We start from the raw sequence: 22,564 nt of genomic DNA, 5'->3' as shown, positions 1-22,564 counted from the left end.
CACACCACTCCTAAACGGTATTTATTTATTTATCTGGTACGAATTTATATGCAGTACAAGAGTATATTGGTTTTCAAACAGTAATATAGGCATTATAAGCATTGTTTCATTCATTAACTCATCACCATTGCTGACCTTCTTTTGCCAAATTACTTGATCATCATTTCTGACTGTTTCTTCCTCTAATGCTATGTAAACTTTGTCCTCCACATTCTCATTGACTGGGGAATCACTCTGGCCCTGAACGTCTTTATTGGCCAGGTCACTGGTAACAGGTGAAATGCCGAGAAAATGGCGTGGGGGGGGAGGTTATGAGGTGTAAGGCATTGTCCCTGCTTGGCATCTTGTACAGGAATAGAGGAAGGTGTCCCGTGTATTCGTACGAAAAATCATGCGCAAAAATTGAAAATTGTGCAAATTAGGGACCTTGCAATTGCAAAACGTACCAGTACATCAACGGGACTGGCAAATGCAAAATGTTGCAACGTACCCATACGTTGACGGGACGTCTCGGGTTAATATTTGAAAAGGATAACATGTCCTGTCATTCCATTCCAGCCCTCAGCATTGTTTCCTTGGTGAGAGCAGCTAATGCTACAACCAATCATGCCTGGAGAATCACTGAACAACAAGGAGTAATCAAAAGAAAAAAAAAAGTTGAAGTATGACTACTACATGCGCCCACTGTCACATCATGGTGGATACTGAGTCTGAAGTGAACCAACGTGAACAGGCAACAGTTAAAATTTTCATGATATATGGGGCATAGAGTTGCCACATATTATAATATTGGCATATTAAAAATTAGCTGGGGGCCTTCAAAGCAATAATAAAACAACAGTTACTAATGAAACATAATTATATTTTACACTCTTACAGTTGTGAGGTGAGGGAGGGGTTTTGGGAGAGAATGGTAGCAGTGGAGATTGGAAGAGGAAGTGGACAGTTGAGTGGCGGTAATGATGTTAGCGAGTTGGGTGTTGCTCGTTTCCCTCTAATAGTGGGATATGGTATATTTCAAAATATTGCACAGGCGCTAACTTTGACAGCCAGTTTTCCTTTTGTTTGTATTTTCCCCTGATTAACATATTTTGAAGTATTTTACTTATTCTCATTGTATAATGCAGATAGGAATTAACTATCTATTTCTTCACGTTAGCTCAATGTGTTTACAATTTATTCAAAATCCATCGTCACTTCAGTCATAAAATCAGACACTAGAAATGATGATATATATTCACGTTAGCTCATTGTATTTACAACTGTAATATGAAACGAAATCCATAGTCATCTCAGTCATGAAAAATGATATACTAAGCGCCTCTGGATGACCGAAAAAGCGAGTCACGTCGCGGAGACGTTTATGCACCTAATTTTTAAAATCGTTTGTTTTCTTTGCATTTAAGCTTGATAAACTTTTTTTTTTTTGTCTAGATTGCTCCTACACTTATTCATAACCATAATGAGAGAGTAAAAATGCTTGGAATGTGCTTGTGCATGGAAGGATTTGTAGGGAAATAAAGAGATTTTGTATTTCCTTCCCAGCTCATGTGGTTGGATGATGATTGCCGATATTTACGGCAGCTGGGGAAAAAAAAAAAACGACTATAGTTAATTACATAAATCTATCAGTAGCGGAGTTTCACCTTTTGAATATAATGTTTCATAAAGTAAAAAAAAAAAAAAAAATCGCAGAGCGGCACACGTTTCTTGCTTCCTTTCCTGCTTCCTCTCCTCACCCATCCAGGCACCAACAGCTCCCTGTACGTAAATTCAAATATGTCTCACACCTAAAGTAAAGTAAGTCTTAAAAAGTATATGTGTATCCAAGACTTTTTACTTAGAATTCCCTTTTTTTTTTTCAGTTCTCCAAATATGTGACATACCGAGTATTACACCCTGGATTAAACAAGTGTTCGACATTTAAGATTCGCAGTCTGTTCTCGAACACACGTAGAAATTTCGGGGGGGGGGGCAGGCCCCTGTGGCCCCCCCCCCTTGGCTGCGCCGTGTCACTGCAGCTGGCTTAGAGTTTTCTTCACTCCCAGGTGTCCACTAGTGATGTGGTTATGGGACTCATCTAAGATCTCGGACCCCATCTTCTTCAGAACCAACAGTTGCTAATACTTGCTGACTAAGTCTAGTAATACCAAGTCTGTTCACATTCCCTCAGTGCGCAGGGAGTCGTGGCTTGTGTGTGACGTCAGTCGGCTTAAGTAACAGAAAATGTATAAAAGGGCAGACTCAAACTAAACATTTATAATAAGGGAAAACGAAGAAGGGGAAGAAGCGCGGACTCGTTTAACCGTATAACATAGCAGTAGGTTCCCCCACATCCCTATGCCTTCCTTCACACATTTCAGTCCCTTCCCTCACTTCGGACTGAAAATGTGTCATGATCTGGAGAGTGCAGCATACATCCACTCACCACCACGGTCAGGCATCAACTGAACTTGGGTTTCGTACCAGCTGACGTCACTCTGATGCTCCGCCCCCTGCGCCAGCTTGGACCCGTTTTAGATTTTTTTTTTTTATGCGAGGAAGAAGGAACCAAAGGCCATGAGCCCGCAATAACAGTTCCCTCCAAGAGAAAAACAAAATACAAGAGAGAGCCAAATTCAAGATCCGTTCATTTTGAGATGCCTGGACACACTGCGTTTGAAAGACTGGAGATCATAGGCAGCAGAAAATACAGACAGAGGGAGACAGTTCCAGAGTTGACCTATTGCATAAATGAAGGACTGGGAGTAACGGTTAACTCTTGCATTAGAGAGTTGGACAGAAAAGGGTTGAGGGTTACACAAGAGAGAAGTAATTTGATTTGAAGAGTAGTCTGTCGATGGTCAGGGTTACATGGCGAAGTAAAATATTCAGCTGTTAGAACAGTTGGTGGGCGAGGCTGTTGCCTACTCTGGCTACTCCTTGGTTTTTGTATTATTATTAATATTATTATAATTATTATTATCATTATTATTGTTATTATCATTATTATTATTATTATTATTATTATTATTATCATTATTATTATTATTATTATTATTATTATTATTATTACTATTACTGTTATTATTATTATTATTATTATTATTATTATTATTATTGCTGTTATTATTATTATTATTATTATTATTATTGCTCTTATTATTATTATTATTATTATTATTATTATTATTATTATCATTGTCATAATTATCATTATATAGCATTCAGAACGAGCCCAACACACTGGGTAAGGTTGTCGCTAAACATAGATATAAATAAGCCTAGATGCCTCATGACACTGCTTTCGATACTCTACGCGGTCGCCATCTTGGAGCGGTCAAGGCAGACGTTGTTGTGCTCCTGACAATGGGCCAAACTGACCACTATTTACCTAGAAATACCGCAACACTGTGCTGCTTTTGGGCGTAGAAAGCGTCGGAATATATCTATGGTGGCACCGATAGCACGAGCGGCTCAACTGTCTGGTTATGCAAGCGTCCCTCAGCTACTTCCTTATCCCCCGAGAGGATGGTGGGTTGCAGAAGGGAAACTTAGGCCTGCAGTCCACCGAGTGAACAGTTCAGATGAACGAGGCACCACAGCCACTACCACCACCACCACCACAACAATCACCACAAAAACCACCATCACAACAGCCACCACCACAACAATCACCACAAAAACCACCATCACAACAGCCACCACCACAACAATCACCACAAAAACCACCATCACAACAGCCACCACCACAACAATCACCACAAAAACCACCATCACAACAGCCACCACCATAATGACAACCACCACAACAACCCCACCACAACAATCACCACAACAACCACCACCACAACAACTAAAACCACCACCACAACGACAACCACCACCACAACAGCAACAACAACGACCACGACAACAATTACCACCATAACAACAACCACCACCATCACGACAACAACTACCACCATCACGACAACAACCACCACAACAACCACCACCATCACGACAACAACTACCACCATCACCACAACCACCACCACCATCACCACAACCACCACCATCACGACAACAACCACCACCATCACCACAACCACCACCACCGTCACGACAACAACCACCACCATCACAACAACCACCACCATCACGACAACCACCACCACAACAACCACCACCATCACCACAACAACCACCACCATCACAACAACCACCATCACAACAATAACCACCATCACAACAATAACCACCACCACAACAACCAGCACAACAACCACCACCACAACAACTACCACCACAACCACCACCACCACCACCACCACCACAACTGTAACAAGCACCACCACAGCAACCACTACCACCACCACCAACACCACCACCACAACAACAACAACAACAACAACAACACCACAGCAGCAACAACCACAACTACCACCACAACAATCATCACTACAACAACCACCACCACCACAACAACAACCATCGCCACTACAACAGCAACAACAACCACAACCAGAACAACCACCACCACAAGAACCACAACAGCCACCACAAGAACCCCCACCACCACAACAATAACCACCATCACCACCACCACAACAACAACAGTAACCACCATCACCACTACCACAACTATAACCACCGTCATCACTACCACAAGAATAACCATCATCACCACTACCACAACAATAACCATCATCACCACTACCACAACTATAACCACCATCACCACTACCACAACAATAACCACCATCACCACTACCACAACAGTAACCATCAACACCACCACAACAATAACCACATCACCACCACAACAACAATAACCACCATCACCACCACAACAACAATAACCACCATCACCACCTCCACCACAACAATAACCACATCACCACCACAACAATAACATTAACCATCACCACCACCACAACAATAACCACCATCACCACCTCCACCACGGCAATAACCACCGTCACCACACAACAGCAACATTAACCACCATCACCAACTCCACCTCAGGAATAACCACACCACCACCACCACAACAACAATAATCACCATCACCACCTCCACCACAGCAATAACCACACCACCACCACAACAACAACAATAATCACCATCACCACCTCCACCACAGCAATAACCACACCACCACCACAACAACAACATTCAGTTTCATAGTCTGAATTCACTCTAATACAAACGACACTATTACATGCTTGACCGATCCAAGATGGCGGCCGAACAGACGCATCGCCGCCGTACTGAAGAATGGGAGACGCGGCATCTAGTCTTATTGATATCTATGGTCGCTAAAGACAAACCAGTGAGGGGTACAAAAATACAAGAGTCAATGGCAAATACATGTTTAAAACTACCCATTATGGTGCAGCATAATAAAGCAGTGATGATAACACGAACACAAAATGCAGTGACGAAAGAACAAATCCGCGAACACATAAATATTGTTTAGCTTTTGGCTCCCCTGAATGGCACGATTTTCTTCTTTACGCCCAACCACAGAAAACGTCACACAACTGGTGTTTGAAAACAATTTAAAGCTGACTTAGCTGTTTCAATGTACCACGAAATTCTATCTAATTTATCTATCTACAGATAGATAGATACATAGATAGATGGATTTGGATATATTTATTTATTTATTCCTTTTGCTACCGCATGACTCAATTAGAAAGCAAAGAAGTACTGAATGAATTAATGAAGCCTATACTTCACCCCTTGGCATAAATAAATATCACACGGCAAGGGATAGATAAGAAAAAAAAAAAAAAAGCCGTCATGGTAGGTTGCTGGACTTGTATAGTAATATATGGAATGTTGCCCTCACCTCACCCCCCCCCCCTTTATTTGTCCTTGATATATTCCATCCATATCTATCATTTTACCTCCTTTGTTATGTGATATCATTTTTACACCCGCGTCTCGCAGAGTTGGAGTGGGTGCTATGTTTTGAGCAATGTGTGTGTGTGTGTGTGTGTGTGTGTGTGTGTGGGTGGGTGGGTGTCTGTGTGTGTGTGTGTGTGAACAAAATGACTAAGACAGTTTTCCTTTGATTTTAGCCAAACTTGGTGGAATAGTTCCAGGTCAGGGAAGGAGTAAACCTGCCTTTTCTAAAATTATGGAGCAAGGTCAGAGGTCAAGGTCAACTTTATCCTATTTACACACAATTTTGTTAAAGGGTTAAGGGCTACTGTACCATTGCAGGTAATGATGTGTACCTTAATTATCTACTGTAATGATGTACAATGGTGAGAGCAGAACGGTACCCGTTTGATCCGTGACACATGTCTGTCAAGCCTACACCAACACGCTCAAGAGGCTTAGTGACTGGAGGTAGTTCCTGCCACTTGTGTTGCAAACCTTGGCTACCCTTATGGACCTGACATTCAATACAATACGGAACAACAAAAGGATTTAATTTTGAGAAGAATCAGTTAAAAGTAAAGGTGACAGGGCAAGGTCAAAGTTGGACCCACTTGTCTGTGTGTGAACAAAATAACTCAAACAGTTTGGATCAGATTTGGATCAAAGTTAATGGATAAGTTGTGGATCATGCAAGAGGCTGACTTATTCTTTTTTAGAACAGGTTAAAGGTCAAAGTCAGACGGCAGGATCAACTTAAACCGTTTTTATCTGCTGGAGACTAAACTTTATGGAAAGGTTCAGGTGAAAAATCCAAAGAATTTTTATGGAGAGAACACTCCGTCATATGTCAAGGTAACAAGGAAAGGTCATAGTTCAAGGTCACTGGATAAAGTCAACTCAAACAGTTCTGATGTGACTTGAACCCCGGTTGGTGGAAGGGTTAAGGATTAGACAGGAAGGAAAGATTTCGATTTTCAGAGTAATCTGTCCAAGGTCAAGGTCACAGGCCAAGGGCAAATATTCGGCTCTTAGAGGACACTGGAGGCCACGCTCCCGCGCTTGTTTTCCTCGTTTTTTTCCTTTTCTCTTTCTTTTTCTTTTCACTTGTCTTTATTTTCCTCTGTGTTCTGCGAGATGATTAAAGTCGGGTGAAGTGACGGTGGATGTGACGGCCTTGCGTAGGTTCGATCCCCAAGAGGTGACTGGAGACGTTTTGATCAAGTAATGCCACCAAGGGACGTAGGCTGGTCATCTACCCTTCAGTGTACTGGACTATTGTAGCCTAGCCTCGGGCGTCTACACACGCACACACACACACACACACACACACACACACACACACACACACACACACACACACACACACACACACACACACACACCTGCCTCTCCCGGCTTAATCCCATCAATCTGACGACAATTTAAGTCCCAGCAGTGCCTGTTTTGGTCGTGTCCTAACAAAGTGGCTTCCCATGCCTCACGTTCGGTAATATACACATATTTCACCAGCGGTAGCTTGATTCCTGCAGGCCCACGAATTTCATGAAGTAAGAAGATCCAATGCAGAATTAGCATGAGCAAAGGTGATATAATGGCAGGGCAAATACACTTGAATTAGAACCTGCGTTATCAGAATAACTACTGCAGTACTATGGCCAATTGCTCACACATCCCCCTGCAGCAGATAATGCAAAATCTTGACTGATGTGTATAGCTGAATCAATATTCATTCTCTCACTCATTACCCACTGTTAACTTATTCCAGATTTTTTCTGTCAATATGAAGAAATAAGTGCTGTTTTTATCGTCAGTCACTGTAAACCTGATCGAGGTGTCGATCACTAGGTGTTTGGAAAGTCGACGTGGTTTTAATACCCATAGTTGAGGTCTGGGTATGAAGGTATCCACCAGTACAGTATTATGTTTTTCTTCTTTATTTGTTTGCTTCTAGAGTTTGTGGTCACATTGCAGTTGAGAATATATATATATATATATATATATATATATATATATATATATATATATATATATATATATATATATATATATATATATATATATATATTGTTAGGTACGGCAATTTGCTGATCGTTTAAGAAACATATTAGTGTACCATAAATACGGACTGACTAGAAATATTCTCGTGATGCAATTAGAAGGATCTAGAGTCAGTTTCAGGTGAGGTTCTATATACTGGGATTTATTTAATAATTGTAAGTGTATTTTATGTAAATTATGTTTGTATTGTTTGTTAATGTTTGTTAAATACTTTGTTATCCGGAATCATGTGTGGTGCATAGTGTTTAAAGAAGTTATGCATGATGGGAGTGTTTCCCGCCATTTCTGGCTTGGGGCTGCAATATATAAGGTTGGGGTAGCTGTCCATAGTTAACACTACCACTCGTATAGAAGATATGAAGGTCACGGAGTCGCCATATACACACACAAATCACACCCACAAACGGAAGTGGTTCTAAATTCTGCTCTGGAAGCGGTCGCATGCAGAGTAAAATTTAATAACACGTATCTGTCTATTTGCTCTCTGTACTGTCCTCCACACGGCCCCATTGATAGTGATGCTTTAATTTCACTAGTTGAACATCTACCTGGGAATAAGTTAGTGTTGGGCGACTTTAATGCCCATCACTATCAGTGGGGTAGCTTGAGGATCGATGGTCGTGGGGAGCAAGTAGCCGACCTAATACTACAGTCCAACCTCTGTCTTCTGAACGATGGTAGAGCGACTCGTGTAGATAATCGTACTGGTAACTTTTCGGCCATTGACTTATCTTTGGCCTCCCCTGGTATACATCAAGATTTCTCATGGGACACTTACGACGACTCCTTGGGAAGTGATCATTTACCCATCTGTCTTTCTTATACACGCGACATCATTTCGGACCCTCCATCTCCAAAATTTAACTATAAGAAAGCAGATTGGGGATCCTTCTCAAGGATCGCCAATTTAGATATATCTGGGGAGACCATAGATGTTAAGGTCGAAAATATAACTACTTCCATATTACAGGCAGCTGAGGCTGCTATTCTCAAGACTTCTACAGTTCATGCGAAGCATAGAGCACATTGGTGGACGCCGGATTGCCGACAAGCATCAAGAAAACGTAATAGGAGATACAGGATTTTTGATAGTCAGCCCATTGAGGAAAATTTTATTGCATACAAACAGGCACGGGCTGAGGCAAGGAGAATAATAAGAAGGGCTAAAAGTGACTCCTGGCGGTCCTTTGTGTCCACGGTGACTCGTACAACACCATTACATAAAGTCTGGTCCACTATAAGATTATTAAATAATAAACGCCCATACTTCCCTGTGACCACCTTGCAGGTGAATAACACCACCTATGACGAGCCCGTGGACGTTGCTAACATCCTCGCCAGGAGTTTTTCTCATGTAAGTAGCTCAGCCAATTATGATCCGCATTTTCAACATCATAAACGCACGGCTGAGCTACAGATATTAGACTTTGCCACAGAAGACATAGACTCCCCGTACAACCAAGAGTTTACGCTAGATGAACTGCTCCTTGCCCTTAAATCCTATAAAGACACCAGCCCTGGACCAGACACCATCACGTACGGTATGATCCAGCATCTTAATCAGGACAACCTGATTAAGATGTTAGCATTCTACAATGAGATTTGGGCGTCTCGAACGTTCCCAAACTCATGGCACTTTTGCACGTCATACCAATACCCAAAGAGGCTGGTCGTCTTATGAATCTCACTTCATTTCGTCCTATTGTGTAAACTTCTTGTCTATGTAAAGTCATGGAACGTATGGTAAACAATAGGCTTCTTTTTGTTTTAGAGTCGAAGAATTTGTTAAATGATCAACAATGTGGCTTCCGTAAATACAGAAGTTCACTAGATCATTTAATGAATTTGGAGCATGGTATTGCAGAGGCATTTGCCAATAAAGAATTCATGATAGGGGTGTTCTTGGACATCCATAAAGCCTATGACATGACATGGCGACACGGTATACTAATGAAGCTCTATGCTTATGGTTTAAGAGGAAATTTGCCTATTTTTATTTCAAATTTCTTAAGGGACAGAACTTTCTCTGTCAAATTGCCCTGTAACGTAACATCGGATATATTTATCCAGGAAAACGGGGTGCCACAGGGAAGTGTGCTTAGTCTTACTTTATTTAGTATTATGATCAATGATATTCTGTCATCAGCTCCCATCCCAAGGAATCTTAAATACTCGCTCTACGCTGACAATTGTGCAATATGGCACTGCTCCCGTAATGCACAATTTTCGGCTGGGCGGATTCAAGCAGCCTTTGACTCCATCCACCAATGGGCCTTGCAGTGGAGATTTAAGTTTTCCGTCCTTAAGTGTGCCGCTATAGTCTCCACTAATCGTAACGTACCTAATTTGTGCTTAACTTTGCATAATCAGGCGGTACCTTTTCAAAATTCTGTAAATTTTTTAGGAATACATTTTGATCATAGAATGAATTTTAAACTTCACGTTAATACTTTGCTTGCTCGTTGTGATAAACCATTAAATGTCCTCAAGTACCTAGGGGGTACTACATGGGGTGCCGACAGAAAATCTTTATTAATGGCGTATAAGTCCCTTATTCGATCGAAGCTAGACTATGGCGCACAGGTGTATGGCTCGGCATCCGATGCCACGCTGAAAGGATTGGATGCACTACAGAATAAATGTTTGCGAATGTGTCTTGGAGCTGTCTGGTGTACCTGTGTGGCTCGTATGGAAGTGGAGGCGAATATGCCTCCCCTCCGTATTCGCCGTGACCATCTGGCCTTGTCCTAGGGCGTAAGGACATTTAGGAAAAGTAATATCGGCAATGTGGCCTGTACCCCCCTGCGTCAATACCACCACCTTCTGCGGGGGGTGCGTCGGCTACTTGCCGCTCGCCTCCACTTACTGACTCAGGAGCTAGGTGTGGACCCCAGTGACTGTGACAAGTTGGTGATTAAAAATATAGCGCCTTGGGAGCCACCCGGCTTTACAGTGGATGTTACATGGCTCCCAGCACCAAAGGCCAAGGCGCTGGAGGCGGAGGTCCACCACTTGTTTCGTAACATCATTGTTCGTCACTTGGGGTCCCATCAATTGTACACCGACAGCTCCAAGTCGAGTGAATGTGTGGGTGCAAGCGTGTGGTCGACTGAATGTGCCCTCAGGTTTCGGTTGCCGACTCATACATCTGTGTTTACTTCAGAACTTTTTGCCATTGACAAAGCCATAGACTATGCTCTCAATTCTAGGCATGACTCATTTGTCATATTTTCAGATTCAAAATCAGCCTTTCAGGCAATTGCATCTTGCACTACGGACTCTCACGAGATCCAGGGCCGCATCGTTAATAAGTTGCATTCATGCAACAAGTCATTCACGCTGATCTGGGTGCCTGGTCATTGTCGTATCTACGGCAATGAGCAGGCTGACTTACTTGCAAAGTCGGCTGTAGAGCTCGAGGAGACTTGGGACGTTCCTCGTGATCTACGGTCGAGTCTATCTCTCGGAAAGAAATCAATAAATCTTCTGTGGCAAGGTCAGTGGACCAGACTAAATATTCCAACTTGTAAGCCGTACCTGGGCGACTGGGACACTGCCAACCGTCCCAGTCGCCTAGAAGAAAAAGTGTTGGCACGGTTACGGCTCAATGCCACCATTTTAACCCACATGAAACCATATATGGAAAGACGCTTCCCACCGCACTGTGACATCTGTAATGCGGTGTTATCTATCAGTCATATCATCCTGCACTGTCGGCGATTTATTAGTGAACGTGCTTCACTTATAAATTACTGTGGCGCAGTAGACGTCCCCTTCACCCTTTCCACCATCCTGGGTGATTGGGACATTGTTATGACTGATAAATTGATGGCTTTCTTGAGAGAGACCGAACTGATCAGAGTGATGTGACTTTTTTACTGTGTGGTTATGGTTTTTATCAACAATAAATATGTATATATTGTAATATTAATTAGGGTTGACATTTGACATATTTTACATAGTTCCTCCTCCCACCGATCTATTTCTAATATAGATGTCCCCTACATTAAGCCAAGTTCCTCGCCTGACAGTCACCAGTTGCTGAGTGCAAGTGTGCAATATAGGAAGGTATTGAGCACTTGCAGTCGACTGTAGTCTGCTGGGCGAGGTTCTTCACTTTTTGTACAAATTATGTAAATACATTATATTATCTTGCTTAAGTTATTCTAATTAGGGCCGACAGCTGACGTATATGGAAATGTTCCTGACTCGTCTGGTTCCCTTTCATATATTGATGTCCCCTATATTAGGTTGTGCCTCGACTGACAGTCACCAGGTGATGAGTGCAGGTATGTAATATAGAAAGGCATTACATATCTGCAGTCGATGGTGTTCTCTTGGTCGATGCTTTTTTACTATTAGTGTAGGTCTAGTTATTTGTCTCTTAGGATTTAGTATAGGTTAGCGATTTGTCTGTTAGGTGGTTAGTTTTAAGGTATTTAGATTAGGTATCTTTGATTATAAGTAATATAAGGTTAAAAATATAAAAAATAAATAAAAATAATAAAAATAAAACTACAAAAATATAATAAAATAAAAATTATTATATATATATGTACGTGTGCATGAAAGTGTGTATGTTCATATGCATGGATGTGTGTATGTATGTATGTATTTATATATATATATATATATATATATATATATATATATATATATATATATATGCCTTAATGACCAGAGGCTTCGGCCTCAATGGTCGATAGGCAAAAAAAAAAAAAAAAAAAAAAAAAAAGTCCATAGTTAGTGTGAGGGAGACGGGGAAGACCTCTGGTGGCTCCTTGTTCTGACGAAGTCCAGGTATTGTAACAGACCTCACAAGGGGGTTCTGGTTATTTGTATGAGGTTAGTGAACCACCATTAGACTAGAAGTCACAGGCTGTTAGGGGACCGTAGAATAAGTGCAAGGATATTAGGATTTAAATCCTGTTATTTGTCATCCCCAGTCACACTAACTAGTATGTAATTTAAGGGTTAATTAAGTGAATTATATTGTATTTATATTTAAACCTCGTGTTTATTTTTCCATGTTTGTTTATCTTTAGTGTGGGTATTAGAACGAACAATGTTTTTGTTCTTTTCTGTTAAGGTGTTCAACTAAAGCCATGAATACGTAACAGAAATTGGCGACCGTGACAGGACGTGATTGATCGCATTAATTCAATTTTATTTACTTACAAAATTTTTTGGTAATTTTAATTCATATTTCATCATGGCATCTGGAGATAATTCCGAATTCATAGACAATCCATCCCTTGATTATCTGAATTAAACTGAGCTGAGAAAGTGTGACTGGATAGCTATAGCCAAACATCACCAGACAGAATGTCCCCTGACTGTACGCAAGGCAGAGGTGAAGAATAAGGTAATTCGTGGGTTAGTGGGGCAAGGAAAACTACCCAGTCAGGCTCTTTCATTTTGCTCAGAGGTCACTCCCGAGCAGTCTCCACAAGTGTTAATTAGAAAAATGGAACTTGAGGCTGAAGCATGGAGAGCGGAGAAAGAGAGGGAATATTTGAGACAGAAAGAAGATAGGGAAAGAGAAGACAGGGAGAAAGAGAGGGAATATCTAAGAAAAAAAAGAGGAGAACGAGAGACAAGAAAGAGAGAAAGTGAGAGAATTCGAGCTTACAAAGTTAGAGATGCAGAGCAGAGCAGACTCTAAGCAATCTGGTGGCCCTCCTAGTGGCGGTGAAAAGTTCGAGTTGACCAGGTACTTAAAGATGGTACCTGCATTTGATGAGTCTGATCCTGATGAGTTCTTTCTGCAGTTTGAAAGGGTAGCAGAGAGTATGAAGTGGCCGGAGGAGTATAAAGTGATGTTAGCTCAGTCTTCTTTTAAGGGTAAAGCCCAGGCAGTGTTCAACTCCTTGACGAATGTAAGTGATTATAACAATGTTAAGGAGTCTATTCTCAAAGGATACGAGATGGTACCTAAGGCTTACAGAGTAAAATTTAGGAACTTCAAGAAGACAGAGTCTATAACTTTCCTGGAGTTTGCCTATGCTAAAAAGAGATCTTTCACAAGATGGTTGCAGTCATGTAATGTCAGTGATTACGAGGGACTAAAGGATTTGATTTTGTTGGAGGAGTTCAAGCGGCAGATGCCCCCTCCCATAAAGGCTTATTGGAAGAGAAAAACCCCTCAGACACGCATAATGCAGCCATCTTGGCAGAAAATTATGCTTTAACCCATAAGGGTGGTTCACATCTTTCTGTAAACAAGGCTGGAGGTAAGTCTAACAGTAAACAGCCCAGTAGCACTGGTAAGCAGTACGAAGGTAACACTCCCACTGATAGTTCTGGTCAGACCAGGAAAAAGGCTGAAAGTGCATCAAAGTTAGTTCAATGTTATAAATGCTCTGGATATGGCCACATCGCTAAAAATTGTGCAACAAAAAGAAAAACTAATGTTGGTGGGGTAGTACAGTGCTTAAGCGAAAATGGCGCTGTAGATGGTCAGAAGAAAAACAGCAGTACAAGTGAGAAGATTAACCCAGCTAGTGACACTTCGAGTGAAGATGGTAGTTTTGAACCATATTTGTCATTAGGGTTTGTTTCAAAAGATGGTCCAGGGGGAATAGAGTACCCCATACAGGTTTTGCGTGACACTGCTGCCACACGAAGTGTTTTACTTCGCAGTTCATTTCCCCAGGTAGAGGAGTGTTTAACAGGCCGGAAGAGGGTCCTTGATAGTCAAGGTGGGCTTTTCGAAGTTCCTGAAGCCAAAGTTTACCTCGAGTCTGCCTACTTTACTGGGTTTGTAACTGTTGCAGTTGATGAAAGGATAGCTGTAGCTGGTGTCACTTTCTTGTTAGGGAACGATATAGGTGGTAATCAGGTATATCCTAATTTGATAGTAACAAAGGTACCTTCTGCTGACAGTCCAACTAAGCAGCTTGAAAAGAAATATCCTGACCTGTTCCCTGTATGTGCAGTCACTCGGAGTATGGCTTCATCACGTGCTAATTCAGGCACTACCCAAGACGCTGCAAATCCGATTTTCTCTGGGGATGCTGAGGAGGGCCTTGGTGTTGCCAGGTTATTCGCCAGGTCCCCTGATCCTACAGTGAATAATCCTTCCCCTTCTGAAGCTGCAGTAAGTAATGTTTCTACGAGTATGTCTTTGTTTAAAATAGAGAGCCTTCCAGTGACCAAAGAAAAGTTAATTCAGGAACAGAATCAAGATAAAACTTTGGTTCATTGCCTTAATGAAGCTGTTCCAGAAGAAGAGCTTGCAGTTCATCGTTGTTGTTACTATCTTAAGAATGGAGTACTTATGAGGAAGTATAGGCCTAGTAATTTGTCATCTGAGGATAAATGGGCTGAGGTTCATCAGATTGTTGTACCATCTGCTTTGAGAAATTCAGTTTTAAGTCTGCTCATGATAACATTGGAGGTCATCTGGGATGTAGTAAAACCAGCAACAAGGTACTGAATCACTTCTTTTGGCCCGGCTTAAGGAAAAATATAGCTAAGTTTTGCAGATCTTGTAGAGAGTGTCAATTAGCTGGGAAACCAAATCAAGTATTAAAACCAGTGCCCCTCAAATTTATCCCTGTAGTTGATGAACCATTCTCAAAAATCATCATTGACTGTGTTGGCCCCCTGCCTAAAACCAAAAGAGGTAATAACTACTTGTTAACTATGATGTGTGCCACAACCAGATATCCAGAAGCCATTCCAATTAAGAAGATAAATGCAAAGATAACAGTAGATAAAACGATTAATTTCTTCACTCGGTATGGGATTCCAAAGGTAGTACAGTCTGACCAGGGGACTAATTTTACTTCAGATTTGTTTAAAGAAGCTATGAAGCAACTGGGAGTAAAACAATATCTAGCTACTGCTTACCAACCCGAATCCCAGGGTATGTTAGAAAGATTCAATCAGACCTTTAAGTCAATGTTGAGAAAATATTGCTTAGGAAGTGGAAGGGAATGGGATGATGGAATCAATCTCTTATTGTTTGCCATAAGAGAACGTAAACAAGAGTCACTTGGGTACAGTCCACATCAGTTAGTTTTTGGACATGATGTACGTGGACCGTTGAGGTTAATGAAAGACTCGTGGCTAGAAGAATCAGAGCAGGTTTCACTGTGCAAGTATGTGGAGAATTTTACCAATAAACTGAAAAAGATAAGGCAGTTTGCTAAAGATAATTTAAAAGAAAGTCAAAGCAGTATGAAGAACAATTTTGACAAAAAAGCTGAAAATAGGAAATTTGAGGTGTAAGATCAGGTCTTACTTTTATTACCCACGTATAAAACACCCCTACAGGCAAAATATGAAGGACCATATGAGGTAAAAAGCAAGAGTGGTAGTGACAGATACGTAATAAAGACACCCGGAAGAAGGAAGACTGAGAGACAGGTCCATGCTAATAACATGAAGTTATTTAAACAACGACCAGTAGTTATGGCCTTACAGGTACGGAAAGAAAAGTCGTCTGGGGAGAAAACAGAAGAAAAATTGGAAGACAACTTTAATCCTATGGTGCCCGTCATGAATAATTCTGTCATCCTTGCTAATCCAGAACCTATATTACAGCATCTGGAACCCGAAAAAGCAGAAGAGCGAAGAGGTTTGCTGTCCAAGTTCCCCAGTCTGTTTCAGGACGTCCCTCAGCAGAGTGTGGTGGCGAGTCACGACGTGGTGTTGGTGAGCGACTGTGCACCCATCAAACAAGCTCCATACCGAATGAATCCACACAAGAGATAAATTCTTCGGAAGGAGGTGGAATTCCTTGTGGACCACGGTTTGGCAGAACCTAGTTGCAGTGAGTGGGCATCTCCTTGCCTGCTTGTTCCCAAGTCCGACAACACTTATAGAATGTGCACGGATTACAGAAAGGTGAACTTGGTAACCCGTACTGACTCCTATCCACTACCTAGGATAGACGATATCTTGGATGACTTAGGAACTTCACGCTACCTAACCAAACTAGATCTTTTAAAGGGTTATTATCAAGTTACTCTAACCGATAAAGCTAAAGAAGTATCTGCTTTTGTCATTCCTGATGGGCTTTATCAATACAAAGTTATGCCATTTGGCATGAAAAATGCCCCAGCCACTTTTCAAAGGTTAGTGAACAAAGTAGTAAGTGGATTACCTAAAGTAGGGGCTACCTGGATGATCTAGTAATATTCGATAATAACTTGGCAGACCATGTTTTTAATCTTTATGAACTTTTCACCAGACTAGCTGATGCTCGGCTGACTGTGAACCTCGCCAAATGTTCATTTGGCCATGATACTATTGTTTATCTTGGACATCAGGTAGGACAAGGTCAGATGGCTCCTATTACAGCTAAGATAGAAGCCATAAATAACGTACCTCCACCCACAAACCGAAGGGAGCTAAGAAGATATCTAGGTATGGTATGTTATTACCGCCGTTTTTGCCCTAACTTTGCAGAAGTGGCCGCCCCTTTGACAGACCTAGTAAGTCCTAAAGTAAAATTTCAGTAGTCTCGAAAGTGTCAGGAAACTTTTATTAGCTTAACACTCCTATTGACCAGTAAGCCTGTCCTAAATCTCCAAATTTTAATAAACCTTTCCACTTAAAGGTAGATGCCAGTAACACAGGAGTGGGAGCAGTGCTATTACAGGAAGGTAATGGGGCGGATGCTGTGCTCCACCCGGTCAGCTACATGTCTCAAAAGTTCAAGCCTCATCAGAAATCCTACAACACTATTGAAAAGGAGTTGCTGGCCCTGATACTAGCCCTGGAGAAGTGGGATGTGTATCTCGGCCATGGTGGACCCATCACTGTGCACAGTGACCATAGTCCACTGCAGTTCCTGAATAAAATGAAGAACAAAAACCAGCGACTAACTCGATGGGCTTTATTCCTGCAGAAATACCATATGAATGTCCATCACATAAGAGGGAAGGAAACTGTAGTGGCAGATGTGCTCTCTCGAGTAATTTAGGGTACAACCTAAATTCTCTCTGGGTAGGGGGGTGTTAAGTACTGCAATTTGCTGATCCTTTAAGAAACATATTAGTGTACCATAAATACGGACTGGGATCTCGATTCAGTTGAGTGAAGCCATGGGGAACTAGAAATATTCTCGTGAAGCAGTTAGAAGGATCTAGAGTCAGTTTCAGGTGAAATTCTATATACTGGGATTTATTTAATAATTGTAAGTGAATTTTATGTAAATTGTTTTTGTATTGTTTGTTAATGTTTGTTAAATACTTTGTTACCCAGAATCATGCATGGTGCATAGTGTTTAAAGAAGTGATGCACGATGGGAGTGATTTCCGCCATTTCTGGCTTGGGGCTGCCATATATAAGGTTGGGATAACTGTCCATAGTTAGTGTGAGGGAGACGGGAAAGACTACTGGTGCGCTCCTTGTTCTGACGAAGTCCAGGTATTGTAACAGACCTCACAAGGGGGTTCTGGTTATTTGTATGAGGTTAGTGAACCACCATTAGACTAGAAGTCACAGGCTGTTAGGGGACCGCAGAATAAGTGCAAGGATATTAGGATTTAAATCCTGTTATTTGTCATCCCCAGTCACACTAACAAGTATGTAATTTAAGGGTTAATTAAGTGAATTATATTGTATACATATTTAAGCCTCGTGTTTATTTTTCCATGTTTGTTTATCTTTAGTGTGGGTATTAGAATGAACCATGTTTTTGTACTTTTCTGTTAAGGTGTTCTACTAAAGCCATGAATAAGTAACAATATATATATATATTATAGTATATATATATATATATATATATATATATATATATATATATATATATATATATATATATATATATATATATATATATATATATATATATCAATCAATCATTTCCTGTGGCACCCTCGGGGATGCATAGGGCCTCGATGAACTCACACCACCACATCCTATCTTGTGCCAACTCCTCAAGATCTCCCCAACACTCATCTCCAGCTTCCCGTCTCATTGTCCTCACCCACGTCTCTTTTGGCCTTCCTCTACCTCTCCTACCAAGTGCCACCCACCCTGGTGTACCTCGTACTATTCCCTGTCTCCTGTACACATGTCCTAGCCACTTCCATCGTGAGAATCTAACATATTCATCGATCGGCTGCACTCCCGTTATTTCTCTAATTCTACTATTTGGTATCCTTTCCCACCACTTAACTCCTAATATTCTTCTAAGTGCTTTATTTTCAAACACCAAGAATTTATTTTCCATAGTCACTGTGCTGTACCAAGACTCGTGTCCATAAATTAAGATACTCCTAACCATTATCTTATAAAGTTTGATTTTTGTATGCACAGAGAAATTGTTATTATTCCAAATATTTTTAAGCATTCCCATTGCCTGATTAGCCTTCTTTAACCTTTCCTCGAATTCAAAGTTCAAAGAACCATCCTTGGCTAAATAAGTACCTAAATATTTAAACCTATCAACTTGCTTTACAACCATACCTCCAATTACACATTCCTGTGCATTTTCCATATTCATATTGATTATTTCAGTTTTTCCACAATTAATAACCAAACCCACCTTGCGACCTTCACTCACCAAACAGTCCAACACTCTCTGCATCTCTTCTGGCCCATCACAAATCAAAACTATATCATCTGCATAATCTAAATCCAAAAGTTTCCTGTTATCTCCCCAAAGTATACCTGCACCGGTTTCTGTTCCAACGCGTTTCATAATGTAATCAATGACCAATATAAATAGTAAAGGCGATAGAACACCACCTTGAATTACTCCGGACTTGACTTCAAACGAATCACTCAGACAACCATCAACCATCACTTTACAAAATGTGTCCTCATGCATGTTCATAATGACCCTCACAAACTCCTCTGGTATTCCATAATGTCTCATGATCTTCCCCATAGTCTCTCTCGAAACACTATCAAAAGCCTTTTCAAAATCAACAAAACAAAGACTTAACGGTACTCTCATTTCATTAACTTGCTGCATCAAATGCCTAACTATAAAGATCTGATCATTGCAACCACGTCCCTTTCTAAAACCAGCCTGTTCATCCCTCAGAATACCCTCAACCACCGGCTCCAACCTATTTAACAACACTCTACTGAAAACTTTCAAAGCTATCGGTGACAAAGAGATTCCCCTCCAATTACCACATTCACTCAGGTCTCCCTTCTTCGGAACTTTAACAATTACACCATTCTTCCAAACTGATGGTAGTAACCCCGTCACCCATATCTTATTGAATAGCTTGGTCAAGATCATTATTAATCTATCCCCTCCACTTTAAACATTTCCGGAAATAAACCATCCTCCCCTGGTGCCTTATTATTCTTTAACTGTTTTACTGCTTTCTCCACTTCTGCAAGCCTCAACTCTCCTGTTTCTATATTTAAATCTTCCTGAGCAGACGGTATATCCTCTTCTGGTGGTATTGGTCTATTAAGAACTGTCTCAAAATGCTCTTTCCATCTATTTTTAATATCTCCATCTTTGGTCAATAAATTTCCTTCCCTGTCTCTAACTGGTATTTCCTTGCGTTTACCTGCATTACCACTCAGTTCTCTAATCGATTCATATGCTATTCTTTGACTCTGTCCATCATTTTTGTTTATTAAGATTTCAGTCTCTGCAACCTTTTCATCCACACATCTTCTTTTATCTCTCCTAGCTAACCTTCTTACTTCTGAATTCAAACTCCAGTACGCAGCTCTTGCTAATTCAATCTCTCGTTCATCAACGCATTGCATCTCACTCCTCAATTTAGCCTCACCTCTCTTTTTTATCATATCCCACGTTTCCTCTGATATCCATTTCTTTCTCCTGAATCTATGTCTCCTTCCAATCGTACATTCAGCAGTCTCATGCAAAACTTTGTTCACATCCTCCCACATCTCATCTACACTTCTCTCCCCCTCTTCCAACGTTTCCAACACCAAAAACCTATTTCTGCATTCTAATCTGAATTCCTCCTTTTCTTCTCCTTCCCTTCTAAGCTTAACAATATCGTATCTACCAACACCAGATTTTTCCTTCTTCTGATTTTTAAGTTTAAACCTTATTTTTGCAATGCTGAGTTGATGGTCACTACCAATATCCGCTCCCCGTTTAACATGAACATCTAGCAAAGAACTTCTATGCCTCCTACTGATAGCAATGTGATCAATCTGATTTTTATATTTTCCACACGGCAACACCCAAGTTGTCTTGTGTATATTGCAATGCTGAAAGAGTGTGCCCCCGATGACTAAGTCATTTGCTAGACAGAAGCTTCCAAACCTCACTCCGTTTTCACTCATCCTACTACCAACTCCCATCTTACCCATACATGCCTCAAATCCCTCATTTGAACAGCCCATTACTGCATTAAAGTCTCCAACGCAGATCAAAACATCATGTCTAGGTACCCTTCCTACTCCTTCTTGCAACTTTTCATAAAATGTGTCTTTCCTTTCGTCGAGTGCATCATTAGTAGGTGCATAACACACAAACAGACTGATGTTGCCATGATTTGATTTAAACCGTGCGTATAACAATCGCTCATCTATAGGATCCCACTCACATAAAGCCTTATTTGCCTTACAACCCAGCAACAATCCTACTCCCTGATAATGCATTCCGTCCTGTCGACCAGATATCAATAAACGTATACCATCCTCCAAATCCAACTTATCGACTCCAGTTAATCTAGTTTCTGTCAGAGCACAAATATCAAGTCCATAATTTTGAAAAACCTTCACTAACTCATCGATTTTACCGTCATGATTTAGCGTTCTCACATTCCAGTTACCAATTTTAATTGTATTTTTTGCATTGACAAAAGAATTAGATTGTAATTGAGGCAACCGTGAGATTCTTAGCACACCCTGCCCATTTAAGGGCTGCACGGGACTGGGGGCCATTATTGTTCTTTCAGAGTCCATCAAGGTTTCTTTGGCTAACTTCCTGAACACCTCGCCATTGTGTTGCAGTCGCAGTAGGCAGCTAACTTGCCTGATTGCTCACACCCGAAAGACCCAGCTATGCTGTAGCCAGTCACGTGCCGGCATGCTTCCCAGCCATTTCACTCTCAAGGAGTTCCTCTGCCTGAGAAAGCAACCACCCCCCTGCTCCCGAGGGCTTTTGATCTGTGTAGGTAGAGGGCGATCACTCCCTCACTAGCCATATACAGTGTATATACAGTGTATAGGCTACATATATATATATATATATATATATATATATATATATATATATATATATATATATATATATACAGAGAGAGAGAGAGAGAGAGAGAGAGAGAGAGATAATTATATATATATATATAGATAGATAGATAGATAGATAGATAAATATATATATATATATATATATAGATAAATATATATAGATATATAGATGTATATATATATATATATATAGATAGATAGATAGATAGATATAGATATAGTATATATATATATATATATATATATATATATATATATATATATATATATATATATATATATAGTAAATCTATCTACCTATCTATCTATAGCCAGACGTCATAATCCAGTAAGGGGTGGCCGTTTGTCTTTGAGTTAGTTGTTTTACGGGGAGGGGCACTAACCCTCCTCCAACCCACTTACTGACACGTAGGGAACACAAATGGGTTGATTATATGGTTACCACCCAGCGTTATAAATGGTTTCCTAGCTATACAACACAAATTAACACATA

At 40.7% G+C, this 22,564-nt stretch overlaps 1 long non-coding RNA gene across 1 annotated transcript in view; it reads right to left on the bottom strand.

Annotated features, from left to right (window-relative positions):
• LOC145414369 (uncharacterized) overlaps nucleotides 1-22,564 on the bottom strand; it is a 471,209-nt gene that overhangs the window by 304,893 nt on the left and 143,752 nt on the right. The window lies entirely within an intron of this gene.

This window comes from Coenobita brevimanus, chromosome 99 (genome assembly GCF_032717465.1).
Source record: "Coenobita brevimanus isolate Jiangsu-jjx chromosome 99, ASM3271746v2, whole genome shotgun sequence".
NCBI lineage: Eukaryota > Metazoa > Arthropoda > Malacostraca > Decapoda > Coenobitidae > Coenobita > Coenobita brevimanus.
Note: the sequence above shows the minus strand (reverse complement) of the source record. Positions and strands in the feature narration are given on the sequence as shown.